General features: G+C 36.8%; 1 pseudogene; it reads right to left on the bottom strand.

Moving 5' to 3' along the window:
* Nucleotides 1-19,923, bottom strand: part of LOC128657802 (protein unc-93 homolog A-like) — a 94,919-nt pseudogene that overhangs the window by 23,458 nt on the left and 51,538 nt on the right.

Here is a 19,923-nt window from a genome sequence, read left to right as displayed (position 1 = left end):
ATTGGCTGATTGGATCAGCCAATCGGATTGAACTTGATTCTGATTGGCTGATTCCATCAGCCAATCAGAATATTCCTACCTTAATTCCGATTGGCTGATAGAATCCTATCAGCCAATCGGAATTCGAGGGACGACATCTTGGATGACGTCCCTTAAAGGAACCGTCATTCGTCGGGAGACGCCGGAAGAAGAGGATGGATCCGCGTCGGATGCTTCAACATGGACCCGCTCCGCACCGGATGGAAGAAGATCGAAGATGCAGCTTGGATGAAGATGTTTGCCGGTCCGGATATCCTCTTCTTGCCGGATAGGAGGAAGACTTTGGAGCCTCTTCTGGACCTTCTTCAGCACCGGATGCCAGGACGGATCGGTGATACCTGTTGAGGTGAAGACAAGGTAGGAAGATCTTCAGGGGCTTAGTGTTAGGTTTATTTAAGGGGGGTTTGGGTTAGATTAGGGGTATGTGGGTGGTGGGTTGTAATGTTGGGGGGGGGTATTGTATGTTTTTTTTTACAGGCAAAAGAGCTGATTTTCTTGGGGCATGCCCCGCAAAGGGCCCTGTTCAGGGCTGGTAAGGTAAAAGAGCTTTTAAATTTATTAATTTAGAATAGGGTAGGGAATTTTTTTATTTTGGGGGTCTTTGTTATTTTATTAGGGGGCTTAGAGTAAGTGTAATTAGTTTAAAATTGTTGTAATATTTTTCTTATGTTTGTAAATATTTTTTTATTTTTTGTAACTTAGTTCTTTTTTATTTTTTGTACTTTAGTTAGTTTATGTAATTGTATTTATTTGTAGAAATTGTATTTAATTTATTTATTGATAGTGTAGTGTTAGGTTAATTGTAGGTAATTGTAGGTATTTTATTTAATTAATTTATTGATAGGGTAGTGTTAGGTTTAATTATAACTTAGGTTAGGACTTTATTTTACAGGTAATTTTGTTATTATTTTAACTAGGTAACTATTAAATAGTTCTTAACTATTTAATAGCTATTGTACCTGGTTAAATAATTACAAAGTTGCCTGTAAAATAAATATTAATCCTAAAATAGCTACAATGTAATTATAATTTATATTGTAGCTATATTAGGATTTATTTTACAGGTAAGTATTTAGCTTTAAATAGGAATAATTTATTTAATAAGAGATAATTAATTTCGTTAGATTTAAATTATATTTAACTTAGGGGGGTGTTAGTATTAGGGTTAGACTTAGCTTTAGGGGTTAATACATTTATTAGAATAGCGGCGAGATTCGGTCGTCAGATTAGGGGTTAATAATTGAAGTTAGGTGTCGGCGATGTTAGGGAGGGCAGATTAGGGGTTAATACTATTTATGATAGGGTTAGTGAGGCGGATTAGGGGTTAATAACTTTATTATAGTAGCGCTCAGGTCCGCTCGGCAGATTAGGGGTTAATAAGTGTAGGCAGGTGTCGGCGACGTTGAGGGGGGCAGATTAGGGGTTAATAAATATAATATAGGGGTCGGCGGTGTTAGGGGCAGCAGATTAGGGGTACATAAGGATAACGTAGGTGGCGGCGCTTTGCGGTCGGCAGATTAGGGGTTAATTATTGTAGGTAGCTGGCGGCGACGTTGTGGGGGGCAGGTTAGGGGTTAATAAATATAATACAGGGGTCGGCGGGGTTAGGGGCAGCAGATTAGGGGTACATAAGTATAACGTAGGTGGCGGTCGGCAGATTAGGGGTTAAAAAAATTTAATCGAGTTGCGGCAATGTGGGGGGACCTCAGTTTAGGGGTACATAGGTAGTTTATGGGTGTTAATGTACTTTAGGGTACAGCAGTTAAGAGCTTTATGAACCGGCGTTAGCCCAGAAAGCTCTTAACTCCTGCTTTTTTCCTGCGGCTGGAGTTTTGTCGTTAGAGCTCTAACGCTCACTTCAGAAACGACTCTAAATACCGGAGTTAGAAAGATCCCATTGAAAAGATAGGATACGCAAATGGCGTAGGGGGATCTGCGGTATGGAAAAGTCGCGGCTGAAAAGTGAGCGTTAGACCCTATTTTGAGTGACTCCAAATACCGGCGGTAGCCTAAAACCAGCGTTAGGAGCCTCTAACGCTGGTTTTCACGGCTAACGCCAAACTCTAAATCTAGGCCTTACAATCATAACTACATTTAAGGTTCTGTTTGACAAAATGAGGCATGATTCTTGGAATGCAACTTCTGAATTAGAACATAGTTATTTGATAACTTTGGTCACGTTAGTCACTGACAAGTGACTTGGAAATTCCCAATGTCACATTTAATTCTACAGTTAAAGAAGCTCAATTAAATTAATTATAATATTTAAAAAAAATGTGAGAAATGTATAAACCTACACCTACTTCAGTTGCAAAAATTGGCATTATTAGCCACTCTTATTATGATACTTGTAAAACCTGTGTAAAAAAAAAAAGGTGCAATATCTGTAACCTGCAAGTTCTACAAATCAAATAGCTGGATTAGACAGTTTGCAGCATTATGAATACCTAGGTTACAGACTTTGCTTTTTGTTTTTACCTTTATAGGGGTAATGGGACAAAACACATTTTTTACACAAAGGCAAAAGGTGTTTAAGATCCATATCAGGCCTGTTTTTTGTATGATCCAAAAGCTAAGAACGTTTTTTACATTTTTAAACACTTGACAAAAATAAAAAGAATATTTTTTGACACATGAAAGTTATATTAAATTCAAACGTCTGTGTTAATTAAATTCTAATTGTAACGCAGCTACTCTCATTTATGTATATTCTATACATTTTTTCACACAACTTTGTGCTGCTGCAGTTAGGATTGCCACCTGCCCCAGTTTCACTGGGACTGTATGTCCCGTATCCCGGAACTACCGTCAAATGCCCCGGGCTAAGAGCTCCCCTGGCGCAGCAGTGAGCACAGATTAAAAATAAAAATTAGCTGGCCAGGGGAGCATTTAGCCCGACGGGAGGAGAGACAGCGCCTGCTGTCTGGAGTATGTTGGAGTGGGGATGGAAGAGGAGGGTTACGTCCATCCATCGCCGCGCAGCTTTGATGCGCAGAGTTATTAGCGCCATTAGTAAGGAGACACTCAACAGTCAAACATCAGAGGTCCGCGCAGAAGGTCCAGTAACTAACAGCACAGCACAGAGGTACAGTCAATTTACAAATATGTTTCCTGGAGACTAGCTTCTTAAACCACAGCGTCACATTGTGCTCTAAGTCAGAGTGTTCTCATGTAATGTACTGGCTGTGGCTTATTTATATATATATATATATATATATATATATATATATAAAATATTATTTATATATATATTTTAATATATATATAATATATAATATATATATTTATATATATATATATATATATAATATATAATAAATATATATATTATATTCTATATATATATATATATATATAAAATATAATATATATATATATAAATGTGATTTTATATTGAATTTCAGGCCGCAAGAAGCCACGCCCCCCAAGCCACGCCCCTCCACCCCATTTAGAAAGTGTCCAGGAATCTTCTGGGCAAAAGGTGGCAACCCTAACTGCAGTATACATCAACACAAACACAATATTCTAAACACAAAAGGAAATGCAAAGTTCAGATAATGTATTATATACTGTATATATATATATACTGGACTGATATTTTTTGAAGTCCTGTGAGTGGTAGAACATTGGGGTATACCTTTACAAAAAAAAGATATGTTAGAAGTGTTGCAGATTTAGGTTTGCTGAAGGATTTTCTCTAGCAGATAATTGCTGTACACACTCACTTTATCTTTTGTACTCACTTTTGTATAGTCACTCAAAAGAATCCCTGCTCGATACCTGTATACATTGTTATAGGAATTAGGAGGCATTGTCGTTGCCTTGAAGATGTTTTAATGTTGCCATAAAAGGTGTCCAAAAGTTTTTCTGAGGAATCCATCATCAGGCTGTTTATTTTGAAGTTCAATTGGATCCAAAAATACAGCTACCAAAAACACAGCTATCAATCCAACACCCTGCAGGGAGAAAGTTTCTTTTTATTATTGTTATTTTATCATGCAAGAGATCTGCAAAAAAAATAATTAAAAATGCATAGGAGTAATGTCTTTGTTGCTTTGAAAAGTTGGTGTTAAACACATATTACAGAACTAAAGGGCCATAATAGTAAAAAATTACATGATCTAATCCGGTAGAGCATGTCATTTTATGACTACTACCCTGCTATACTATGTTTTAAACACATAGTAGAAGTGTTGTTTGGGACCACCCACAGTGCTTTGCTGCTCACAATAGGAACCCGCTTCTCATCCAGGTTCCGCAAGGTACCAGCATTGCACTGCAGGTCCAAGCGGACCTTCTACTGTGTGTTTAACTCCTCTGGGCGGGTTAAACATACAGTAGAGCATGGTCGATAGTCGTAAAAATGACATTCTCTAATGGATTAGAGCATATACGTTTTGACTATTATGACCCTAAAAACAAAAAAGTTTTCAACCTAATTAAAACTACTTTTTGTATTAAAGGGACACTGAACCCAAATTTTTTCTTTCATGATTCAGATAGAGCATGACATTTAACTCAACTTTCTAATTTACCTCCTATTACCAATTTTTCTTAGTTCTCTTGCTATCTTTATTTTAAAAGCATGAATGTAAATCTTAGCAGCCAGCCCATTTTAGGTTTCAGTACCGGTGGATAACTCTTTTACCGTGATCTCATGAGATTTTACTTAACTCTCATGAGATTTCATTGTAAACCTCCTTACACTGAATAGGGAAATAAGATGATTGTGCATGAAAGCTCGCTCCCCAGGACAGACATACTGATTTGCTGCTTAGAAGTCCTTTACAATGGGATGTGGCTACTGAGGAACTTTTGAGGTAAAATATTTTTATTTCTTTTTTACATAGAGATGTTCAGGTGATATTTTCTAGTCAGCTATTTACAGCTATGCTGCATCACTTTCAAGTGTTTCAACATTTGGGTATTATGGCCCTTTAACAGCACAGTAAAGTCATAATTAGACATTCATGATTCAGACAGAGCATACAATTACTTATGCTGTTTAATTTGTTTCCTTCTCTTGTTATCCTTTGTTGAAAGGTTTTATCAAGGAAAGCTCAGGAGCAGCAAAGAACCTAGGTTCTAGCTGCTGATTGGTGGCTGCATATATATATATATATATATATATATATATATATATATACCAACTGTCATTGGCTCACCCATGTGTTCATTTAGCAACCAGTAGTGTGTTGCTGCTCTTTCAAAAAATGATACCAAGAGAATGAAACAAATTTGATAATAGAAGTAAACAAGAGAGTTGTTTAAAATGTATCGTTCTGCCTAAATCATGAGTCCAACAGACTCAGGCTCTTTTCAGAGAAAAAAATGTTTAGGAAGCAGGGCTTTTGTTGGGGGGGCTCACCGGCACTGAGTACCCCCACCTCTGTAAACTCATAACAGGCAATATTTGTAATCATCATGTAAATACTCTAGATTTCACAAGAGGGGGGGTGAAAAATACATCAAACATTGTAAATAATCTTGCACCTTTTCTTTTCTTAAAGGGAAATTAAACCCAAAATTTTTCTTTCGTGAGTCAGACAGAGAATACAATTTTAAACAACATCTTAATTTACTTCTGTTATCTAATTTGCTTTATTCTTTAGATATCTTTTGGTAAAGAAATGGCAATGCACATTGGTGAGCCAATCACATGAGGCAAATACGTGCAGCCACCAATCAGAAGCTACTAAGCATATCTAGATTTGCTTTTCAGGAAAGAATATCAAGAGAATGAAGCAAATTAGATTATATAAGTAAATTAGAAAGTTGTTTAAAATGGTATTCTCTATCTGAATCATGAAAGAAAAAATTTGGGTTTAATGTCCCTTTAAAGTTACTGAGCAGAATTTATCAATCAATAATCAATGAGTACCGGCACCTTTTTTTTTTTTACAAAAAAAAGCCCTGTTTAGAAGCATTCTGTCTGTAATTGCTCTGTCTTCTGTTTTCTTGTTGTTTTTTATGTTTGTATATGTAAGTTGCAACCTTAATTAACCTTAATGCAACCTTAATTCAGGTATTATTTTTTGTGAAAAATAACCAACTTCTGTCATGTAAATTATTTATTGAGATGCATCTCATAAGTAATTGTATTGTATTTTTACCATCTTGGATAATCAATAAAGTTGTTTAACCCCTTAATGACCGACGACGTGCAGGGTACGTTCCTCCAAAAAAATACCCTTAACGTCCGAGGACGTACCCTGTACGTCGTCGGTCTCTAAAAGCGGTGGAAGCGATCCTGATCGCTTCCAGGCGCTTTCCGGTTATTGCAGTGATGCCTCGATATCGAGGCATCCTGCAATAACCTTTTTTTAGCAGTCCGATGCAGAGAGAGCCACTCTGTGGCCTTCTCTGCATCGGCCATCGATGGCCGCAATCTTTGGTGGGTGGGAGCCGGCATGGGAGGTGGGTGGGCGGCCATCGATGCCTTCTTTGATGCAGAAAAATGTTGAAGAAAAGTGGGAGAGAGGGGGATATAAAAATAAAAATGATCTAAGGGATCTGGGAGGGTGTTTGGGGGGGGGAAGCTACACTACAGAAAAAAAAAGACAGCCGCCAGTACCCAAGATGGCTCCCAATAAGTTAGAAGGCTGTTTAGGGAGGGTAATCAGGGAGGTTGGGGGCAAGGGGGGATCCTACACAGCAGTATATGTAAATATGCTTTTAATTTTTTTTAAATTTTTTTTTTTTAAATATTGCTTTTATTTTAGTACTGGCAGGACTCTCTGCCAGTACTTAAACATGGCGGGGACAATTGTGGGAGGGAAGAGAGCTGTTTGGGAGGGATCATGGGGTGTGATGTGTCAGGTGGGAGGCTGATCTCTACACTAAAGCTGAAATTAACCCTGCAAGCTCCCTACAAGCTACCTAATTAACCCCTTCACTGCTAGCCATAATACACGTGTGATGCGCAGGGGCATTTAGCGGCCTTCTAATTACAAAAAAGCAATTCCAAAGCCATATATGTCTGCTATTTCTGAACAAAGGGGATCCCAGAGAAGCATTTACAACCATTTATGCCATAATTGCACAAGTTGTTTGTAAATAATTTCAGTGAGGGAAAAAAATTGTGAAAAAAATGGGGAAAAAGTGAACAATTTTTTTTTTATTTGATCGCATTTGGCGGTGAAATGGTGGCATGAAATATACTAAAATGGGCCTAGATCAATACTTGTGGTTGTCTACTACACTACACTAAAGCTAAACTTAACCATACAAGCTCCCTACATGCTCCCAAATGAACCCCTTCACTGCTGGGCATAATACACGTGTGGTGCGCAGTGGCATTTAGCGGCCTTCTAATTACCAAAAAGCAACACCAAAGCCATATATGTCTGCTATTTCTGAACAAAGGGGATCCCAGAGAAGCATTTACCATAATTTATGCCATAATTGCACAAGTTGTTTGTAAATAATTTCAGTGAGAAAAACATTTTGTGAAAAAATTGTGAAAAAGTGAACAATTTTTTTTTATTTGATCGCATTTGGCGGTGAAATGGTGGCATGAAATATACCAAAATGGGCCTAGATCAATACTTTGGGATGTTTTCTAAATATAAATATAAATATATAATATATATATATATATATATATATATATATATATATATATATATATATATATATATATATATACATATACATGTCAAGGGATATTCAGGGATTCCTGAAAGATATCAGTGTCCTAATGTAACTAGCGCTAATTTTGAAAAAAAAAGTAGTTTGGAAATAGCAAAGTGCTACTTGTATTTATTGCCCTATAACTTGCAAAAAAAACAAAAAAAGCAAAGAACATGTAAACATTGGGTATTTCTAAACTCAGGACAAAATTTAGAAACTATTTAGCATGGTTTTTTTTGGTGATTGTAAATGTGTAACAGATTTTGGGGGTCAAAGTTTTTTCCTCATATTTTATAAATAATTTTATAGTAAATTATAAGATATGAGGAAAATTATGGTATCTTTAGAAGTCCATTTAATGGCGAGAAAAACGGTAGATAATATGTATAGGTTAGGGATGGGCGAATGTTTCGCAACATTCGAAAAACGGCACGAATTTCAACACATTCGTTCGTTCGAATCGAATTTCGAATGTTTACATAACATTCTAACATTTGATTTTCGAATGTTCGGTTTCGAATTTTACGATTACATTCGAAAATATTCGAATTCGAAAAATTCGAATTTAGGTTGTAATAGTATTTCTGATGCTTTTTCTTTAAATGTAATATTCGAATTATGCAATATTCGAATTCGAAAAATTCGAATTTAGATTGTAATAGTATTTCTAATGCTTTTTCTTTAAATGTAATATTCGAATTATGCAATATTCGAATTAGAAAAATTCGAATTTAGATTGTAATAGTATTTCTAATGCTTTATCTTTAAATGTAATATTCGAATTATGCAATATTCGAATTCAAAAAATTCGAATTTAGATTGTAATAGTATTTCTAATGCTTTTTCTTTAAATGTAATATTCGAATTATGCAATACGTGTATTCGAATTCGAAGAATTCGAATTTAGATTGTAATAGTATTTCTAATGCTTTTTCTTTAAATGTAATATTCGAATTATGCAATATTCAAATTCGAAAAAATCGAATTTAGAATGTAATAGTATCTCTAATGCTTTTTCTTTAAATGTAATATTCGAATTATGCAATACGTGTATTCGAATTCGAAAAATTCGAATTTAGATTGTAATAGTATTTCTAATGCTTTTTCTTTAAATGTAATATTCAAATTATGCAATACGTGTATTCGAATTCGAAAAATTCGAATTTAGATTGTAATAGTATTTCTAATGCTTTTAAATATAATATTCGAATTATGCAATATTCGAATTCGAAAAATTCGAATTTATATTCGAATTCGAAAAATTCGAATTTATATTCGAATTCGAAAAATTCGAATTTATATTCGAATTCGAAAAATTCGAATTTATATTCGAATTCGAATTTCGAATGTAGACATTCGATATAATTATAAACATTCGAATTCAAAAGTGACATTCGAAAACTGTAAATAACATTCGATTTTCGAATTTTTAAGAATATTCGTTCTTATCGACATTCGAATTTAGAATTCGAATTTCGGTAATAACATTCGTTCTACATTCGAAATTCGAAAATTTGCACATTCGCCCATCCCTAGTATAGGTACAGTAAATGAATAAGAGGAAAATTACAGCTAAACACAAACACCGCAAAAATGTAAATAGTCTTGGTCCCAAACGGACAGAAAATGGAAAAGTCCTATGGTCTTTAAGGGTTTAAAGCAAAAAACAAAAATAATAGGATTAATTCTCTTATTTATTTTTTGGTAATTACTTTTTTATTTTTTGTAATGTTAGGGTTGTTTTTTTAAGTAATGGTAGGGTTTTTTTCTTTTTTAAGGTAAGATTATGTTTTATTTCCGTTTACAGGTAAGTGTTTTATTTGTTTTTAAGGTAGTTAGGATTTATTTTGAACTTTTTAGGTATTTTAATTTGGGTTAAGTTAAGGGGTGTTAGGTTTAGGGAGTTTAGATGTTAGTTTATGCCGATTCATATCTCTGGAGTCTGAGCATTATTTTAGTATAAATGGAAACTACACTAAACTGTGGGATATTTTGATTAAATATTTATTATTTTGGCTATTCAACAGTTCGAAACCTTTTTGCTCGGAGACATTATTGCTATGTTTCTGAAATTTATTTGACATTATGGGCTTGATGATCAAAACGTTGCATCTCTAAAATGTTTTGAGGGACCTCGCCATTCTAAAAAGACGCCATAGATAATCTTGTCTGAGCAAAGAACTTTAAATCATAAGGCTTTGAATTTCTACATTCCCGTAATATACCAAAGTTTCCAATAATGTAATACAAGGATAGGAAAATAAGATATTGTGAAGTGAGATGTATATTTAGGTAATACTAATTAATACATGTCACTAAACTATTTAAGAATTAAGGGGCCAATTTATCAACAGTTGGACGACATGATCCGCTGTAGCTGATAATGTACGCCCGACATCTCTGAACTGGTGAATTGCTTGTGCAACGTTACCCCCCCTGCAGATTTGTGGCCAATCAGCCGCTAGCAGGGGGTGTCAATCAACCCGATCGTACACGATCGGGCGGATTGATATCAGCAGCCTCAGAGGCGGCTGACTAGCTAAGGAGCACCGGTCTTAAGATCGCTGCTTCTTAATTGCTGTTTCCGGCGGAAACAGGGGGATCAGGGGCCATTCGGCCCTTGTTAAATCAGCCCCAAAAAGTATATACTGAAAGACACTGTGATCACTTTTTTTCTCAGCTGTCCAGTAAAGTTCCGTGCTAGTAAAACCTTTAAAATTAGTATTCCAAATCATCTTTGACAGTATGCACACCAAGCAGATTTTGTGTGTGAGCTCCACTTTTCCTATCAGGGCTAGATTACAGGTTTATCTATGATCTTTGCGTGCGATGGAAGGCGTATACGTATTACGATTTGAAAGTAAATGCAAATGTAAGCTCAATCTCAATTTAAGCTTGTCAGGTTAGCGTGACTTCAAAGCTCTGGTTAACATTTTTATACAATATTTTTTAAATTTTTGGTAATATGGGTTTAAATTAAAATACATTTAAAATGCGATTTGAAAAAAGTATATTCACAAATAATCAAGGGACACTAAATACATTTTGTGCACCTCCCTCTAATCATGGGTGCTGTCATTATGGAACCAATGTTATACTGTCGGTATCTAAAGGAGAGTTTCTGCACATGTGCAAACACATCAGCACTGGAATGTAGAGAAAGCTAGATTTCAACATGGTGGCTCCCATAACTAGAGGGAGGCAGGGAATAAACGCAATACTATGCTTATAAAAATGTACTTAGTATTTAAAGTGAATGTAAACTTACGACTACTGCCCCACGGCATTGGATAGACTTTGAAAAATGAACCCGGGTTTAATTCATAAAATTTTTTATATTTATGTATTTTTGCAAATTTTTACCTTTTTAGCGTTCCGGCGATAAGCGCAGCTTTCCCGCCCGCCATATTGTCTAATTGATTGACAGATGACGATTCTTAAAAGAACTAATCCTTGTTTCCCCTTGTTTTTCCGGGCCGTGACGTTTATGCAAAGGGGCTGAACGCCCTGAAACAAGGATTAGTTCTTTTAAGAATCGTCATCTGTCAGTCAATTAGACAATATGACGGGCGGGAGAGCTGCGCTTATCGTCGGAGCACTACTAAGGTAAAAATTTGCGAAAATACATAAATATAAAACATTTACAGTAGTCGTAAGTTTACCTTCACTTTAATGTCTCTTTAAAAATAGGTAATTTAGCTAAGGAATATTGGTTTCAGTGTTACATCAACATACATTCATGCGCGCGCTCATCTTATCTATTGCTTAGCATACAAATTAGTTTAACAAATTTCACAAAAAGTAGATCTCTTCTTAATAAAGTATAGTTGTTTCTGGTACAAATGCTAGATGTCAAAAGTATATTACATAAGTAGCACATTCCGACAGTTAGGTTTAGGGTCATATTATAATAGGTGTTTTATATATATGATATGATGCTGTGCAAACCTTTGTTACAACATATACAAATTTTGATTTGGAAATGATCAATTAACACCTGCTTGCATGTAATCTAACTGAAATGAAATGAAGAAGTTTGGATTAATGTGCATTAAGAGAGAGAGTTTTATCTGCTTACGAAACCTTAGTATAATGTCATTTAAGGTTCTATGCCTTGTAATGGGATCTGGCACATTCCTAATGATCACTTGAGCAATCTGTGGTCTCTTGGTTTCCAAATGTGTAAGGAATATTCATATTAGATTTCAGAATTATATTTCACATGTGAAGCTTCTTTTGTCACTTTTTGGGGTTTTGAAGCAAGTAATACAAGAAAGGACACAATTGTGTTATGATCTGACCATTGCAACATATACAAAGCGTATACCTGCCTATTAGTGGTTATGTTACTAGGACAAGAACAAATATATCAAAATAAATTACTATACTGAAAACCAAGTTTATTTTTCTGCCTCTAGGTTAAATTTAGATTATCATCTGACTGATTTGATATATTCTTTAACTGAAGTAAAAACCTAATTAAGAGGAAGACAGAAAGGGCAGTCGAGGATAGACAGATACGAATAAGAATGAGCCTGCTTATTGCAAGTTGCCTCTGCATAACTTCTCCGTCTCCTAAAAGGTGGTGGAGATAAATTCACCTAAAACATGTTCAGATTGATTGGTACACAAATAGTCACACTAGAGAAGTAGGTACTGCACAAGAACGTCCACTAACAGTGATCATGGGGACCTTGTCCACCCATTTAATGATTAATGGTGCCCATTGTATTGAAATCAGCCCTTGCTTTTTCCCACCCCCATTGGGAGGATGGTTTCTGTTGATGCCTCTTACTTACATAGATTTTCAATAACCAATACTGCATTATTGAATTTTTCAGCTATTTCATATGACAAAATAAAGTAAAATAGAAATTTGTCAACAATGTAATACACTCCAGTTGGTTAAACAGATCACTGGGAACACAATAGATAGGAGAAATACACTGCCCCTATAACTCTTGCTGTTGTTTTCATACTACTGGCACAGGAGGGTTTACAAACTGCTAAATTACAAGTTTTCCGTTATGGCGCGGTACTGCTATACCGCTGAAAAATTTCTGGAGTCGCCAGTGACTTACGGCACTTTAAAAACTGCCGGCGCCTACAAAACCTGACTAAAGTTATTAAATCTCCCGTACTGTCTAACACGCCTCCCTAACATAGCCCGACACGTATACCCCTCTATCCGCTGTCCCCCCTCACTATCCTAACAATAAAAATGTTTAACCCCTAAATCGCCGCTCCCGGACCCCGCCGCCAGCTATATTAAATCTATAACCCCTTAAAGTGAGCCCCTACCCCGCCGCCATCTACCTTACCTACCCCCTAAAGTAAGCCCCTACCCCGCCGCCATCTATCTTACCTACCCCCTAAAGTAAGCCCCTACCCAGCCCCCATCTATCTTACCTACCCCCTGAAGTAAGCCCCTACCCCGCCGCCATCTATCTTACCTACCCCCTAAAGTGAGCCCCTTACACCGTCGCCATCTATTTTAAAAATATTAACCCCTAATTTAATCCCCCTACACCGCCGCCAGCTATATTAACTATATTAACCCTAATTATATTAGGGTTAATATAGTTAATATCGTTATTATATTATATATATATATATATATATATATATATATATTAAGTATAATAAACCTATCTAACTCTAACATCCCTAACTAAATTCTTATTAAAATAGATCTAATTAATATTAATATTATTAATTAAATTATTTCTATTTAAATCTAAATACTTACCTATAAAATAAAGCCTTAGATAGCTACAATGTAATTAATAATTATATTGTATCTATTTTAGGGTTTATATTTATTTTACAGGTAACTTGGCATTTATTTTAACTAGGTAGAATAGCTATTAAATAGTTAATAACTATTTAATAGCTACCTAGTTAAAATAATTACCAATTTACCTGTAAAATAAATCCTAACCTAAGTTACAAATACACCTACACTATCAATAAATTAAATAAACTACAAATATCTAAACTAAAATACAATAAACTAAACTAAACTAAACTAAATTACAAAAAAACCCCCACTAAATTACAAAAAATAAAAAAAATATTACAGGTAAGATAGATGGCGGCGGGGTAGGGGCTCACATTAGGGGGTATGTAATGTAGCTGGCGACGGTGTAGGGGGATCACATTAGGGGGTTATACTTTTAATGTAGGTGGCGGCGAGGTCCGGGAGCGGCGGTTTAGGGGTTAATAACTTTATTAGGGATTGCGGCGGGGGATCGCGGTTGAGAGGTAGATAGACATTGCGCATGCGTTAGGTGTTAGGTTTTATTTTTTCAGGTAGTTTAGGGAGTTACGGGGCTCCAATAGACAGCGTAAGGCTTACTACGGCTGCATTTTGTGGCGAGGTGAAAATGGAGTAAGATTTCTCCATTTTCGCCACGTAAGTCCTTACGCTGTATATTGGATACCAAACTGCGCTGGTTTGGTATACCTGCCTATGGCCCAAAAAACTACGGGTGACGGCAGAAATATACGGGCGTAACTTCTAGGTTACGCCGTATATATGGTACCAAACCAGCGCAAATTTCTTCGTCGCCGGCTTTTGCGGGCGACGCTGCATATCGGATCGGGCCCTTATAACCCTAAAAGAAAAAAACATGAATACAGAAATACTGTATATGCAATTGTAAGATGCTATAAGCAAAAGCAGCGTAAAGTGATTTATAATGGCTGCAGGATTTAATTTTTAAAGTGCGCCCCCTGCTCACTGCTACCATTTCTCTACGGTGAGGTGTCTCTTTCTAGCAAGCTCCATATCTTTCAATAGGAGACATCTCGCCAAACACAGGGACTGTCCCTTTTTTTTATGATAATTCCACCAGGGCAGCCCCTTCAAGGGTCGGTGTGAAAAACCATGTCTGATCTAGCTAAGTTTAGATCATCAGCCCTATGTATTTTACTTGAGAGCAGTATAGGAGACCTTTTAGAAAATACTGGTTGCCTCTGCAGCAAAAGAAATCTTGCAAACTCATCCATTTTATTGTGTGGTTCATGCTCACTGTTAGCTAACATTTCTCTATACTTAAAGGGGCATGAAACCCAAAATTTTTCTTTCATGACTTAAATAGATCATACAATTTTAAATAACTTTCCAATTAACTTTTATTATGTAATTTGTTTCATTCTCTTGGTATCCTTTGTTGAAGCAGTAGTAATGCATTACTGGGAGGTAGCTGAAAACCAGTACCAATTGATATATATATACGCAGCCACCAATCAGCAGCTTCTGAGCCTAACTAGGTATATTTTTCAACAAGGGATACCAAGGGCTCGATTTATCATTCATATTCTTTTAGATTTTCTCCTAAAAGTTCTCATGAGAAATAATTCCCCTATTTATCATTCAAAAATGCGACTAAAATTGGGCAAGTTCGACTGTAAAATTCTCCTACTCTGTTCTCACTCTCCTTGGAGAACGTGTTCTCCAAAAAAAGGGTTAAATTAGATCTTTTTAGTCGTATTTCATATAGTTCTCATAATTCTCCTAGTTACAAATGTATCATTTATATTCTCCTGTGGAGGACTGAAAGTTCTCCTGCAAGTTCCTACCTTAAAGTTCTCCATAGCTAAAGTGGAGAACAGCATTAGAAATCTATTCTCTACCAGTTGTAGAAGCAGTTACACACAAAAAAGGGCTCTACAAGGCGCAAAAATTATCTATAACAAAGCACAATAATAATGGTTATTGGAGCGCAATAATAATTTATGATGGAGTGAAAAAAATATATATAATGGAGCACCAAAATAATATATAACAGAGCACAAAAATGATATCTATTGGGGCATAAAAATAAGATATAAAAAAAAGTCCTAAAATTGAAGCACAAAAACAATGAAAATGTAGATGTGTTTTCTTATATGAAAGAGGGGACGTTAACAAAGCTACTAGGAAGGCTGTATAAATATTTCTATTGGTTTATATATGATTGACATGAATAATAGTTGCTTATTTTTAGTGATAAATAAGAAGATACTAATCTGACTGGAGAAATGTATCATTATTTCTCCTCAGCTCCCTCCTATGGAGAAAAAAATACTTTTTTATGATAAATACGGGCGCACATGTGCGCCTCTCCATAGGCGAGCTGCGGAGAACTGATAGGAGAACAGAAAGGAGAATTCCCCAAATGACTGATAAATCGAGCCCCAAGAGAACTAAACAAATTAGATAATAGAAATCAAGTGTAAAGTTATTTAAAAGACATGCTCTATTCGAATCATGAAAGAAAAAAATTGAGTTTAATATCCCTTTAAGTAAATAAACTACATAAGATATATGCATTCTCTACTTACAGTTCAGGGATCAGCTTTTCAAAAACATCCAATTCCACAGTTAATACGTACCAGCATATACTCCTAATATTGTATAAATGAATAAAGCTGATGGATGGGTTGATTCAGGTGATATTTGACTCTGGTTGCCCGAACTGATTACGATGATTGAGAAGTCACGTGCTCCACAGTTTGTATTGTTCCAGTGTTTTAAAACATCTGCAAATGAATTGTGAAAAATAGCATGTTTAGTTAAAAAAAAAATTCTTACATTTTATACAGTAAAATTAAAGGGACACTGAACCCAATTTTTTTTCTTTCGTGATTCAAAGAGAGCATGCAATTTAAAGCAACTTTCTAATTTACTCTAATTTACTCCTATTATCAATTTTTCTTCTTTCTCATGTACTTCAGTAGCAGTGCTGAGCTGTGATATTACTATAACTCTGACATGTACTTCAGTACCAGTGCTGAGCTGTGATATTACTATAACTCTGACATGTACTTCAGTACCAGTGCTGAGCTGTGATATTACTGTAACACTGACATGCACTGCGGTACCAGTGCTGAGCTGTGATATTACTGTAACACTGACATGCACTGCAGTACCAGTGCTGAGCTGTGATATTACTGTAACACTGACATGTACTTCAGTACTAGTGCTGAGCTGTGATATTACTGTAACACTGACATGTACTTCAGTACCAGTGCTGAGCTGTGATATTACTGTAACACTGACATGTACTTCAGTACCAGTGCTGAGCTGTGATATTACTGTAACACTGACATGCACTGCAGTACCAGTGCTGAGCTGTGATATTACTGTAACACTGACATGCACTGCAGTACTAGTGCTGAGCTGTGATATTACTGTAGCACTGACATGCACTTCAGTACTAGTGCTGAGCTGTGATATTACTGTAGCACTGACATGCACTGCGGTACCAGTGCTGAGCTGTGATATTACTATAACTCTGACATGTACTTCAGTACCAGTGCTGAGCTGTGATATTACTATAACTCTGACATGTACTTCAGTACCAGTGCTGAGCTGTGATATTACTGTAACACTGACATGCACTGCGGTACCAGTGCTGAGCTGTGATATTACTGTAACACTGACATGCACTGCAGTACTAGTGCTGAGCTGTGATATTACTGTAACACTGACATGCACTTCAGTACTAGTGCTGAGCTGTGATATTACTGTAACACTGACATGTACTTCAGTACCAGTGCTGAGCTGTGATATTACTGTAACACTGACATGTACTTCAGTACCAGTGCTGAGCTGTGATATTACTGTAACACTGACATGCACTGCAGTACCAGTGCTGAGCTGTGATATTACTGTAACACTGACATGTACTTCAGTACTAGTGCTGAGCTGTGATATTACCTTAACACTGACATGCACTGCCGTACCAGTGCTGAGCTGTGATATTACTGTAACACTGACATGTACTTCAGTACTAGTGCTGAGCTGTGATATTACTGTAACACTGACATGTACTTCAGTACTAGTGATGAGCTGTGATATTACTGTAGCACTGACATGCACTTCAGTACTAGTGCTGAGCTGTTATATTACTGTAACACTGACATGCACTGCAGTACCAGTGCTGAGCTGTGATATTACTATAACACTGACATGTACTGGAGTACCAGTGCTGAGCAGTGATATTACTGTAACACTGACATGCACTTCAGTACCAGTGCTGAGCTATGATATTACTGTAACACTGACATGTACTTCAGTACCAGTGCTGAGCTGTGATATTACTGTAACACTGACATGCACTGCAGTACTAGTGCTGAGCTGTGATATTACTGTAGTACTGACATGCGCTGCAGTACCAGTGCTGAGCTGTGATATTACTGTAACACTGACATGTACTTCAGTACCAGTGCTGAGCTGTGATATTACTGTAACACTGACATGCACTTCAGTACCAGTGCTGAGGTGTGATATTACTGTAACACTGACATGCACTGCGGTACCAGTGCTGAGCTGTGATATTACTATAACTCTGACATGCACTGCAGTACTAGTGCTGACTCTGCTGAGCTGTGATATTACTGTAGCACTGACATGCACTGCAGTACCAGTGCTGAGCTGTGATATTACTGTAGCACTGACATGCACTGCAGTGCTAGTGCTGAGCTGTGATATTACTGTAACACTGACATGTACTTCAGTACTAGTGCTGAGCTGTGATATTACTGTAACACTGACATGTACTTCAGTACTAGTGATGAGCTGTGATATTACTGTAGCACTGACATGCACTTCAGTACTAGTGCTGAGCTGTTATATTACTGTAACACTGACATGCACTGCAGTACCAGTGCTGAGCTGTGATATTACTGTAACACTGACATGCACTGCAGTACTAGTGCTGAGCTTTGATATTACTGTAGTACTGACATGCACTGCAGTACCAGTGCTGAGCTGTGATATTACTGTAACACTGACATGTACTTCAGTACTAGTGCTGAGCTGTGATATTACTGTAACACTGACATGTACTTCATTACTAGTGCTGAGCTGTGATATTACTGTAACACTGACATGCACTGCAGTACCAGTGCTGAGCTGTGATATTACTGTAACACTGACATGCACTACAGTACTAGTGCTGAGCTGTGATATTACTGTAACACTGACATGTAGTGGAGTACCAGTGCTGAGCAGTGATATTACTGTAACACTGACATGCACTGCAGTACTAGTGCTGAGCTGTGATATTACTGTACCACTGACATGCACTGCAGTACCAGTGCTGAGCTGTGATATTACTATAACACTGACATGTACTGGAGTACCAGTGCTGAGCAGTGATATTACTGTAACACTGACATGCACTGCAGTACTAGTGCTGAGCTGTTATATTACTGTACCACTGACATGTAACACTGACATGTACTTCAGTACTAGTGATGAGCTGTGATATTACTGTAGCACTAACATGCACTTCAGTACTAGTGCTGAGCTGTTATATTACTGTAACACTGACATGCACTGCAGTACCAGTGCTGAGCTGTGATATTACTGTAACACTGACATGTACTTCAGTACTAGTGCTGAGCTGTGATATTACTGTAGCACTGACATGCACTGCAGTACTAGTGCTGAGCTTTGATATTACTGTAACACTGACATGCACTGCAGTACTAGTGCTGAGCTTTGATATTACTGTAGTACTGACATGCACTTCAGTACCAGTGCTGAGCTGTGATATTACTGTAACACTGACATGCACTGCAGTACCAGTGCTGAGCTGTGATATTACTGTAACACTGACATGTACTTCAGTACCAGTGCTGAGCTGTGATATTACTGTAACACTGATATGCACTGCAGTACCAGTGCTGAGCTGTGATATTACTGTAACACTGACATGCACTGCAGTACTAGTGCTGAGCTGAGATATTACTGTAACACTGACATGCACTGCAGTACTAGTGCTGAGCTGAGATATTACTGTAGTACTGACATGCACTTCAGTACCAGTGCTGAGCTGTGATATTACTGAAACACTGACATGCACTGCAGTACTAGTGCTGAGCTGTGATATTACTGTAACACTGACATGTACTTCAGAACTAGTGCTGAGCTGTGATATTACTGTAGCACTGACATGCACTTGAGTACTAGTGCTGAGCTGTGATATTACTTTAACACTGACATGCACTGCAGTACCAGTGCTGAGGTGTGATATTACTGTAGCACTCACATGTACTTCAGTACTAGTGATGAGCTGTGATATTACTGTAGCACTGACATGCACTTATGTACTAGTGCTGAGCTGTGATATTACTGTAACACTGACATGCACTTCAGTACCAGTGCTGAGCTGTGATATTACTGTAAAACTGACATGTACTTCAGTACCAGTGCTGAGCTGTGATATTACTGTAACACTGACATGCACTGCAGTACTA

Source organism: Bombina bombina, chromosome 4, assembly GCF_027579735.1.
Source record: "Bombina bombina isolate aBomBom1 chromosome 4, aBomBom1.pri, whole genome shotgun sequence".
NCBI lineage: Eukaryota > Metazoa > Chordata > Amphibia > Anura > Bombinatoridae > Bombina > Bombina bombina.
The sequence above is the reverse complement of the archived record's forward strand: the minus strand, read 5'-3'. Positions and strand labels throughout refer to the sequence as shown.